Source organism: Nanorana parkeri, unplaced genomic scaffold (assembly GCF_000935625.1).
Source record: "Nanorana parkeri isolate BGI_ZX_2015 unplaced genomic scaffold, ASM93562v1 scaffold1752, whole genome shotgun sequence".
Classification (NCBI taxonomy): domain Eukaryota; kingdom Metazoa; phylum Chordata; class Amphibia; order Anura; family Dicroglossidae; genus Nanorana; species Nanorana parkeri.
In genome coordinates this window covers 108325-119692 of record NW_017308020.1, presented here as the reverse complement: position 1 = coordinate 119692, position 11368 = coordinate 108325, and the positions used below count along the sequence as shown (strand labels likewise).

At 46.3% G+C, this 11368-nt stretch overlaps 1 protein-coding gene across 2 annotated transcripts in view; it reads left to right on the top strand.

Annotated features, from left to right (window-relative positions):
• The window catches only part of NRAS (neuroblastoma RAS viral oncogene homolog), a 32562-nt gene extending 21641 nt beyond the window's left edge, over nucleotides 1-10921 (top strand). The window contains exon 6 of one of the 2 annotated variants that reach the window (XM_018571414.1): nucleotides 10342-10921. The gene's annotated coding sequence lies outside the window, so the exon portion shown is untranslated. Of the gene's footprint in view, nucleotides 1-10332 lie in introns of both variants that reach the window. The other variant, XM_018571415.1, reaches the window with a different exon arrangement.
• The last annotated feature ends 447 nt before the right edge of the window (nucleotides 10922-11368 follow it).

Here is an 11368-nt window from a genome sequence, read left to right as displayed (position 1 = left end):
CCTGATCTTACACACACATGCACATGAGCAGGCTTGTATGTATGTATCGTGTACATAGACAACAATTGCACAACACATATTTGGTATCGCAGAACAAGCTGGAAAAATTGGAATAAGTCAAGGGCCATCACTAATGACAAAGTGTTATTAAACCCAAGTAATTTATCAAACAGCCAGACACATGTAAGGTTATTTAATAATCCATGTTGATTTCACTCTTTCATCTAGCACTGGATCCTCTTAGATCTGCCTAGATCTGAATAGGACCTTTGATCCCCCACCTACCAGCGGTGATTCAGTTAAGCTTATCTGCTGGTCTTCCGTGGCAATAATATGAAGGTAGAGAGGCCAGCTACTTCATAGCACTTATGCATTATAAATGTGAGGGCTCATTGGACATGTAGTCCTCCCCACTGGGCATAAGAGTAGAGAAATTGTGCGTACGCTCCCTGCCTGGAAGTTAGAGGGAAGTGTAGCACCAGGGATGTGGAGCGGTGAAAAATTTAACAAATTTGGGTATTGTAGTTTTGTCACTGAGGCACGCAATTTTGAGTCTTGATGTTCTTTAATGGTTTAAAGAATATTTGGAGATTGTGCAATAACGTACATTTTGAGTGTATTTTTTAATGGAAAAAAAAATTGTTTGATAAAGAGCTCAAATATACAGCATGAAAAATTGCAGCTTACATTTTATTCTACAGGATCTCTGATTCAGAAAATATGTAATAATTTGGGGTGGTAACTTATCTCTTTTTTCCATTGAAAAAATGCACACCGGTATAAGTGTGCAAAATACATTAATGGCTCTGGTGGGGACTCCATGGGAAACCTGTGCTGTTAATATTAGTGAGAGACTGCATCATATGTTTTTTTTTTTTTTCTTTGCCCATAATTACTTTTTATAACTTTTAATTTTAACTGGCAAATGCAATTTCTTTATCATCCATTGAGGGACACAGGAATTCATATACAGTCAGGTTGTACTGCCACCTACAGGAAAATTGGACCCTGGCAAGCAAACATTGTAGGCCAGCTCCTGTATAACCCCTCATGTACCCTGCATGCATCAGTTTTTCAATAGTGCCGCAGGAGGACCGCATCAGGATCGGCATTTCCTCAGCACTAACTTGGGAAGTCGTAGATCGCTGGACTGGATCTGCAGAGCAAGCCTGGAACTTTCAGGTGCTGGGCTCTGCATTGTGGTACTTTCCATACCTTGGTGTATTGTGTTGGCCATGGAGCCTTTTCCAGGTCCAGAGAGTGGCAAAGCCCCAGGTGTGACCCTGTCTCTGAAGACTCCGGGAAGCACTGGGAGCTACCTCTTCACATATACTGCTTAGCACAGGTTTAAATCCTCTGTCACTCCAGATTTACCACCGTAAGGGTGAAGGACAGTTGCCTCACCTCACTCCATACACAGCTGTTCAGGGGGCGTTTACCCGGTGTCCTACAAAGTAAGAGACCTTTGTAATACAGACCTCTGTGAACTCAGGATTTTCAGGCTGTATATGCTCAGTTGTTGGGGCATTCCGCCTCAGAGGCTCAAAACACACTTTGGCACCTTTACCTGCAGAGTCTGTCTGACACTCCAGAGGTCTTTGGCCCCTGTCACCATCTCTGAGGAGACTAAGTGCTCCAGAACACTGCTAGGACTCTGGATATGACATTGCATCAGATTCAGAGGGTTGTTTCAAATCTTGTAGCTGCAGTGTGTTCTATTAAAGAATTGCATTTAAAGAATTTGTCTACTGTTCCAGGATTGCTACAAAGAGCTTTCCACTACACCCACCGTTTGATACATTCCTCCCTATGAAATGAAAACACACAGCCACTGGGTCCCACCTGAGCTTGTGGCTGAACTTTTCTCGTTTTTAAAAGGGAATTTAAAAAAGGGTGGTCTGTTTCTATTGTGGATGCACCAGTGAACCACATTATCCGAAAGACTACTAGACTGGCAGAGAATGTGCTCACCTTTTAGGGATTCCACTGTACCTCCTTGTATCCCAGTTTGAAATGGCTGGTCGTGTTCTCCCTGGTGAGTTTGATCTGTCAGTTGGTATCAGGGGAGGTTGGATCCCTCTACTGCTGGGACAGGTCCCTGTTTCAGAGTGGATAAAACAAATGGATGGAGCTTTGTGCTTCAGTTGCAATAGCTTGATGCAAGCTTCCAAACTTGTGTCTTGCATGAGACTGATGTCTGCACAACTGTGCAGAGTACTCTGGCTACATGCAGAGGACGCTGATGCTGTACCAAGGAGCATCTGACTCGTTTACCTTTTGAGGGACACAATTTATTCAGGCCTAACCTTGACACCATGATTAGCATTGCAGAGAATAGCTATGGTGTGTTCTTGCCTCAGGAGAAATCAGAGGCATCCCTCCCCTCTCCTTCACCAACTTCGGCTTGTAGACACTTGTTGGCAATCAGAGCCTAACTTCCATTCAGCCCACAAGGCTTAGAGCCAGAGGATGGCTGAAGGCTCCGGGAAATCTTCTGAAATAAAGTTTAAGCGGAGGCTGACAAGTGGGAGGCAGACTATATTCAGATGGGCCTTTGGGTGAATTTACCTCTCTGACGTTTGAATTCAGAGGATACCCCTTTTAGCCTTTAGGCTAACACCTAACACCTTCCTCAGTAACCCCTGTCTCTGCGGTGCTACTGCACAAGACACCGTTGCCTCCCCTGTTAACTTGGGTTCCTCACATCTGGAGAACCCTGTAAACCTTTCTAAAAGAGGGCTAATTTTTTTTTGGTATCCTGTACCACAAGTGGTTTTACAGAACCCAGGGGGACCTCTGGACATTTCAAGATTGACCTAGACCAACCTTAGTTGTTCCTTATTTAAAATGTGGATCTGATGACTCTGCACCTTTTAGAGACACCTGCTGCTTCCTGCAGCACTGATCTTTTTGTTCGCCCTAGTTCTTTCTTCTGGTTTTCCATGTGGGATAGTTACATGACCTCCTCCTGAAGAGAGCCAGGTTTTTTGGGCCCTTTTAATTGAGCACACCTTTGGTTGGCCTAGCACTTATAAGCTTTAGCCGGTTAGCACCTCACAGTTGTCTATTGTGGCTAGGGATCCGAGCTCTGTGCAAGGTCTTTACTCTGTCCCATGGACCACGGAGTCACTGGAGCGACCCTTCGTACTCTTTGGGTAAACTGGGTTGTTCTTACCCTGGCCCATGGCGGTCTTCTGAGCATGGGGGTCTCCAGTCTGACTCCCCAGAACTAATGGTTTCCTCCTTTTTCTTTTTTTTTTTAAATCAGATAGTTTTTATTGATTTTACACGTACAATTAAAAAAAAAAGACAAATAATCCAAGAGGGGGAGGGAAGGGGAGCATATATTAAACAGAGACTAAACCAAGCCCACCAAGAGAAATAAAACCTATAAACCACTGTGCGGGGAACCAACACCTTTCGCTGTGAACACATGACTACATGTAATAGAAGCCAAGACTAGCCTTATGTATCCACCGTGAGAATGCGTGCAAGCTGGCTAATCGGAGAGGTCATGACCCCGGTACGTCAGCCAGTCGTCCAAAATAGAGTGGAACTGAGGCAAGGTACCCCTCGGTTTAAAAGTAACCCTCTCGTACGCTACCATCCTGTCAAGTTCCACTATCCATGAGTTCAATGTAGGAGGTGACGGGGAGATCCATTTACGGACCACCATCCTGGTTGCGGTAAATAAGGCCCGCTTAAGTGCTATAGCAGTGCGATGCGTAAGATCGTCGGATTCCACAATGCCCAGCATACACGTCAATGGGGAGTTAGTCACTGAGGATGTAAATACAAGGTTAAGGGTATCTACAACCTGATCCCAATACCGAACCAGCTTAGGGAATCTCCAAAGCAGGTGGATCAGGGAACCACGATGAAAGCCACACTTGGGGCAGTTGGAGTCAGCTCTAAGCCCAATACGGAACAAGAATTCAGGGGTGCGATACGTCCTGTGAAGTATAAACAGTTGCGTCAGTCTATGTGTGGGGGACAGGGAGACCTGGGTAACCCCCTGAAGAACATCCTCCCAGACATCATCCTCTATGGGTCCCACGTCTCCCTCCCATCCCACCCTGCACTTCAGAGGGAGGAGGACATTGGATTTAAGCAGAAGATGAGCATATAGAAAGGAGATAATCCCCTTAGTGGAGGTTGCCAATAGTACTGTATCAAATATCGGAGTGGGAGATAGAACTGGAGGGCCCAGAGGAAACTGGGATTTCAAAGCATGAGTAATCTGGAGGAACTGGAAGTAGCACCTACCGGGAACTCCATAAGTTTCCGTCAGTTCCTTAAAGTCCCGCAGTCTGCCCTCCCTGTACAAGTGTGATATAGTGAAAACCCCTTTGCTAGACCAGTCAACAGTGTGGCGGAGATGGAGAAGCTCGGTTAGGCGTCCATTGCGCCACAGCGGTGTATGTCTGGTCAGGGCACCGATGCCAAGGGCTAGTTTAGCCGCATCCCAGACCTGTCCCATCAGTTTCAGTGTAGGGTATATAGAGTAAGTTTTACCATATAGGTCACTATCTAAATATTGTAGAGGGCTTAGCCCCTGGAACAGGTGGAGAAGAATACGGAAAGACTGCGGTTGATGCTGCCCAGCCTGTAAAGTGTTGCAGCTGTGAAGCTAGAAAGAAGAACCATGGACAAGGGAGGGCAAGCCCCCCCAAGGTTTTGGGCCGCTGTAGAACATCAAGTCGCAGCCTAGAGGGTTTCAGTTTCCAGATCAACTCCCTAAAGATACTATCTATCAACCGAAATATCGTATTCGGGATCCAGAGAGGGGAATTATGAACACATAAAGTAATTGAGGCATCCAGACCATCTTAATCAAATTTGCTCTGCCGGCCAACGACAATGGTAGTTTGACCCAGGAGTTACGCTGAGTTTTAAATCTCCCCAAAGGGGGTGCAAGTTCAGAGTAAGATAGTCGCTCGGGACATCAGATATCTGTATTCCTAAATATGTAATGGTAGATTGTACCTGTAGGTATGCCATAGCAGTATCTAGCGGTGCACTCAGTGGATCCAAATTGAGAAGGTTAGATTTCTCCCAATTAACAACCAGGCCTGAGTAGGTAGCAAAGTCCGACAATAGGGACATAACACTGGTCAGAGAAGACGCCGTGTCCGCCAAGAACAACAAAGTGTCGTCGGCATACAGGACTATCTTCTCCAGCGCTCCCCGTTTGAAGCCTATCACATCCACCGAATGTCTGACCAGGGCAGCAAGAGGCTCAATAGCCAGGGCAAATAGTAAGGGTGACAAGGGACACCCCTGCCTAGTGCCCCACTGTAAAGCAAAGGCAGAGGACAGGGAGTCATTAATCTTGATCCTTCCAGATGGGTGATGATACAGCAGGCTCACCCATCTGCAATAATTGGGGCCAAAGCCGAAGGCTCCCATCCCTGCCCACAGATAGCGCCACTCCACACTGTCGAACGCTATGTCCAGGGCAAGTAGCGCCCTGTTGCCTGTATTGTCGGCTGGAACTTGCAGGTTCAGGAACACTCTATGGATATTAATGGCGGTGGACTTGTTGGGCATAAAGCTGGATTGGTCCGGATGTATCACTGATGAAATTTTTTGGGACAGCCTGATTGCAAGCACTTTGGCCAAGATCTTAATATCGACGTTCAGTAGGGAAATAGGTCGATATGATTCCGGCAGCAGCGGGTTTTTATTCTTTTTGGGGATCACCACTATAGTGGCCTCATACATCGTGTTTGGTAGTGCGCCAGTGGAAAATGCATCATTATACGTCTCCAGAAGTGCAGGTAGGAGAGTAGTAGGGTAAGTTTTATATACCTCAATAGGGAGCCCGTCCGGACCAGGCGCCTTACCACTGGGGAAGCTAGCCAGCGCTACCTCCAGCTCCTCCAGAGTAATGGGGGCCTCCAGATCCATGCTGTCATCCGGTGACAAGGATGGAAGGGGAACGTTTTGCAGGTAGGACGAAAGCTCGGGTCAGAATAACTAGCCTTAGTTTGATACAGGGATGCGCAAAATGATCGGAAAATCTCGGACACCATTCCCTGGCTCGAATGGGTAACCCCCAGAGAGTCGGAGATAGCGCCATATGGCTAGAGGGTTGTTGGGCTCTAGCTACCTGAGCCAGGAGTTTACCTGTCGCGTCCCCCTCCGCCCAGAAGACCCACTTGGTAAAAAATAGTTTATTCTGGGACTGCTCCTTCAACAGGGTATTTAGAGAGCCTTCTGTGGTCAGCCAGTCAGCCTCTGTACTTGTCATAGGCTTGGCCACATAGGCCCTTTCACTGTCAGCAACCAGCTGGCGGGCCAGAATCAGGTCCTGCCTAGTCTTGGATTTAACAGCACTAACATTCTTAAGGAAGGTACCCCTAAGGTAGGCCTTCAGCGTATCCCAAACCACCCCAACAGCTCCACACAAAGCTTGCTGAGAGGTGTTGCGAGTGGCGCATCCATTGTCAACCGGCAGGGAAACCTGTCGAGGCTAGAATCCAAAACGCCATTAAAGTCCCCTACCACTAGGACAGGGATCGGTAGCTTATCCGATAGGAAGTGAGCTAAGTCTTCTAAGCACAGCACTGGAGAATCGCGGCGGGATATAGACAGATGCAATAACACAGGCTAGCTCTAGGATAGTACAATATAGGAACACATACCGTCCCGCTCTATCCACCCTCATCTGCGTACAAGAGAAGGGCAAGTTCCTATGGACAAGAATGGAAACCCCTCTAGAATAAGAGGAGTAACAGGAATGATAGGTTGCCTGGCAGAAACGTCTGCTCATAGCCTCAGAGGTGTCCATAGTTAAATGCGTCTCCTGCAGACAGATGATAGATGGCTTAGCGCGAAGGGCACCGTCCAAGACAGAGCGTCTCTTTGCAGCATCGCCCAAACCTCTCACATTCCAAGAGACAAGTGTTATTAAACGCTCAGACATAGGCAAGATACATCACATGACAATAAGGAGCATCCGGTAGTAAATATACACAGCAGAGACACCAGGCATGGAAACAGCTAGAAGATGCGGCTGGACACAGTGGAACATGTCGAGAAGGGGTGGGGTGTAAAACAAAAACAGAAAAAAAAAAAGGGGAAAAATCAGATGAGATGGAAACAGTAAACCAAAAACTGTAGAAACAACGTCCACGCAGGGAAGCCTTCGGGGTAGGGTGGCAACAGTCCGTACCACTGGGGGTATCCCAGAACAAAAAAAAAACCCATAGGGACTCCTTCCAGTGCGGTAACGCCAACAGTGGAGAGACGGGGAGTTCCAGGCCCCGTGACAGTAGGTACAATCAGGCATCCGTACCACGGATCAAAGCAATGGGCTCAAGTAGGAGGCAAAGCTGAGCGGTCAGGTGTTAGAGGAAGCCCGACGGCAGTCAAACTTATCCAGCCACGACGATGCTTGTGCAGGGATGTCAAAAAACTGTGTTTCTCCATTAGCGACCACTCGGAGCCTCGCTGGGTAAAGCATGGAGTAGGATAGGTGTAGTTGCTGGAGACGTTTTTTAACCTCATGGAATTTTGCTCTGCGCCGTTGAAACTCCTTGGAGAAATCTGGGAACAGCATAACCTTAGAGCCAGCCAGAGTAATTTCTCCAAGATCACGCGCCTTTCGCAGAATACGCTCCTTATCACAGTAATTGAGCAGCCGGATCAGCAGGGGTCTAGGAGGGTTTCCAGGTGGCAGCGGTCGAGATGGAACCCTGTGGGCCCTTTCCACAGCAAATAACGGGGACAGGTAATCTTTCCCAAAGACTTCGCTTAGCCAGGATTCAATAAAATCAGTAGCATTGGCCCCTTCAGCTCGCTCTGGTATGCCAACAGCACGGATATTATTGCGGCGTAGTCGGTTTTCGATGTCATAATTTTTCAAGGTATTCGCAGATATGTCATGCAGTGCCGCTTTGACATCAGCAATCAGGGGAGAGGTAGAGTCCTCCAGGTCACTAACCCTGCTTTCCAGGGCAGAGGTGCGTTCCATCACTTTTTGTAAATCATGGCGTATAAAAGTGATATCAGCCCTCATCCCATGCACCTCCCCTGTTAGAGAGGTCAATGCAGAGGTCAATGCGGAGTTACAGAGCTGTACAGCCAATAGGACGTCAGCAATAGTGGGTTCAGCTGGCTTGGCTTTGATTTTGGACGTTTTGGGGGGCCTTACTGGTCTTATGAGCAGTACTCACTGTGGCCAAGATGGCGTCCGGCCCATCTGAATCAGAGGCTGAGGACTGCAGCCGATCCGGCAGTAGCTCCCTGCGGGGGTCCAGGTCTGCAGAATAGCAGAGCCTCTGCCCCTTAGCAGGGGTGTCAGGATGGCGGGCGAAGCGCTCCAGTCGCGCCGCTGTATCCCTGCCTTTGTCCCCTGTCTGCTTACTAGGGGTGGGGAGCGTGTGTTGTGTGCCGCCGCCGCCATCTTGGATCGCGGGAGGGAGGCCCTTACCGTCCTTGGACACCTCCCGGTCACAATATGGCGAGACCTAGGCAAGCGGCTAGTGTAGGATAGACGGGTACCGGAAAGCCTGACGGGTATCGTTCAGGATAAAGTGCGGGAGAGCTCCCCTACAGACTGCAACAGAACAGGTAACCTGGTCCCTATGCTGGACAATGCTTAGGGTGCTACTCTTGGCTGGTCTCGAATGCGGACACTGCATTACATTTTGGCTTTCCTAAACTGCCTCAAAGGATTGTCGGCAGGGGAAACACACTGAGTCCCTGTTACATATACCAACTGTTAGGCATAGAGGACCATACTGCTTATGTTCTCCTTCTGTAGCTGGTTCGCAGCCCACATAGAAAGGTTGCATAAATACCTTCAGTTGTTTCACTCCTAATCAGGTAAATGTTCTAAGCAGTAAGGCTAAGCTTCTCACTCCATGGCTTTGGATACTTCACTGGGGTGGGTCAAAAGATTTAGAACCATGTTCTGTATCAAGGATTAGCAGGTTCTGCAGTCTGTCAGGCCACAGAGATAACCTTGGGTGTTTAAGTGGATGTTTATATGGTCATCTTTGCTGCTTCTGGGGGTTCTCTTGTGCTAGTGTGGGGGTCCCCTCTGTGTACCCAATCCCCTTTTGTGGTTGAATTGAAAACTTGATGTGACCTTTTTTCTAGTCTACCAGTTTCAGAAGTTACATTGTAACCCTTTAGGGATGATTGTGCTGTGCTGGTGTCCACATTCTGGGTTATCTCCTCTAGTGAGATTAGTTGCCTGCCCAAACAACGCGATTATCAGCCTTTGAACGTGGGATGATTGTTGGCGCTCGGAGCCATGGAGCGAGTATCAGCAAAACAGCAGAATTCGTTAATGTTCAAGAGCAGCCATTGTTAAAGTGTTTAAAGACCTGGACTGCCAGCCGCAAATTTGGGTCTGAACGTGCGAATTGTGGCCGTCAGCGACTAGTCAATGTTAGGGCAGAACGGAGAGTGGCAAGACTGGTACAACAGAAGGGCAACAGTGCAGTGTCAGATTCCTCGCATCACCTTTCTACATCTCGTGGAGTCTAGTCGAGTCACGAGGCGGCCCAACGAAGTCATCTCGTGGAGTCATCAATATATAAAATTATATTGGCACGTTGTGGACAACCTTTGTTTCTTTGGGTGGAGTCATTCCCCTCTGACCTGATCTCCTCTGCCCTGGTCTTGAGCATTAGGTTGATCCTCTGTGGCCTCCCCTTGGTTGTTGGCTGCTTCCCTTTCTTGCAGGCAGCCTGTCCTCATCTAGGTCAGATTCGTGCATTGGTCCTGCAGGTGGTTGTGACTTGCAGAATGTTTACAGTCCCAATCCAAGGTCCTGTCAGTGGTTGTTACCACCAGTTCGTTGGACTGCTTTTGGACATCCTGACTATTTGAATTCCTGTGTCTCTTAATGAACAATAAAGAAAATAGGTATGTTGTACTTAACCATAAAATATTTTTCTTGGCGTACATTGAGACACAGTTCCCACCTCTGTTTTTTTCCTCTTTCCTTTACAAAACTGAGAATAACCGGATGGATTGTACAGAGGCTGGCCTACAGTTTTTCTGTCTTTTAAAGCTATTATTTTTAGTTTTTTTTAACAAACATTTTAAGGTAAGTACAAAAATCTTATTATGCTTGTATGATAATTTAAAGCAATCCGCATACATTTCATATAGAAAGTCTTCTTCCTTTTTAGAAGCTTTCGTTTAAATCAGCATGCACTTATCAACAGGAATAGACTTTTATGTTAACTTTAAAACTTTCCATTGGAACTGTAAATATAGAGTTCTTGTAAATCCATTTTGATATGCATTTGGTATGCAGGCAGATGTGATGGCCTAAACTCTACTGATCTGATCTTTTTGTCTCATTTATAGATTGATGAGAAAAGTACTGAAAGTATCTTCTACCAGAAGAACAAAACACAACCCACCTGCACAAACTGTTACCATGGAAATGCCACTTAACAAATGTTATACCTCGTTCACAGATGGTCTTATCACTGTGCACTTTTTAAATGGATGCTGTTATCCCAATGTTTTAGTTCTGTATTTCACGCATTGTGCTACTCAAATACCAAAGATAATGTCTGTGACATGACTGTTCTCAAATGGTAACCCTGAAGAGTGTGACGTGAAGATTACTTTTCGTGTATTTCAGTGAAACTCTTCATCTCAAGTATTCCTGCATTTCCTGACTTTTTTCCTGTGATGTGTGAAAAACTTTGGCTCCATACCACTGTGCTCAGAGAAGTTTCTCGTACAGAGAAGGGATTGAGCTTTTTGAGCTGACAAAATGTCACATGTACTACTGTCATTAATTGACTGGTTTTTGACTTTCAAGACAAACTTTGAGTTTACAACTGCTGTAAGGACCAGGCTTTTATTCAAGTGTCTTTGCCAGTATGGCCCTCACTCTTGGCTGATCTGGTGTTTTACTGGCTTTGACAATTGATCCTCTTAACAGAAACACGTATAACAAGAGGAAGACCAGAATACATTTTTATTAAAAGAGCAGACCGAAAATGCAGACCTGGCTGAAACTTGATCTATTTTTAGTATTTCACCATCTGCCTTACTTGTCTCCGCACTAAAACACCACCATGGTTGCATGGAATTTATTGGCGAATACCAGGCCATATTAATACCAGTAGTTTCAGTTATTGGCTTATGCTACACTGCTGTATTTGTTATGCTTTGGTCAGTATTTCTCTGCAAATTATAGAATTTATTGTATACAATTATATATGTGTGAGATTGGAATCCTGGACCTGACAAAGTCCTGTTGGCCATAAACAAGGCAAATATTTGGCTGATGTAATGAATATAAGCATATAATTATCTGCTAGTATATTGATGACAAGGGTCTTGTCAGAACATGATTTCTTCATTGCTGCAAGCGTTAATTTCTTTT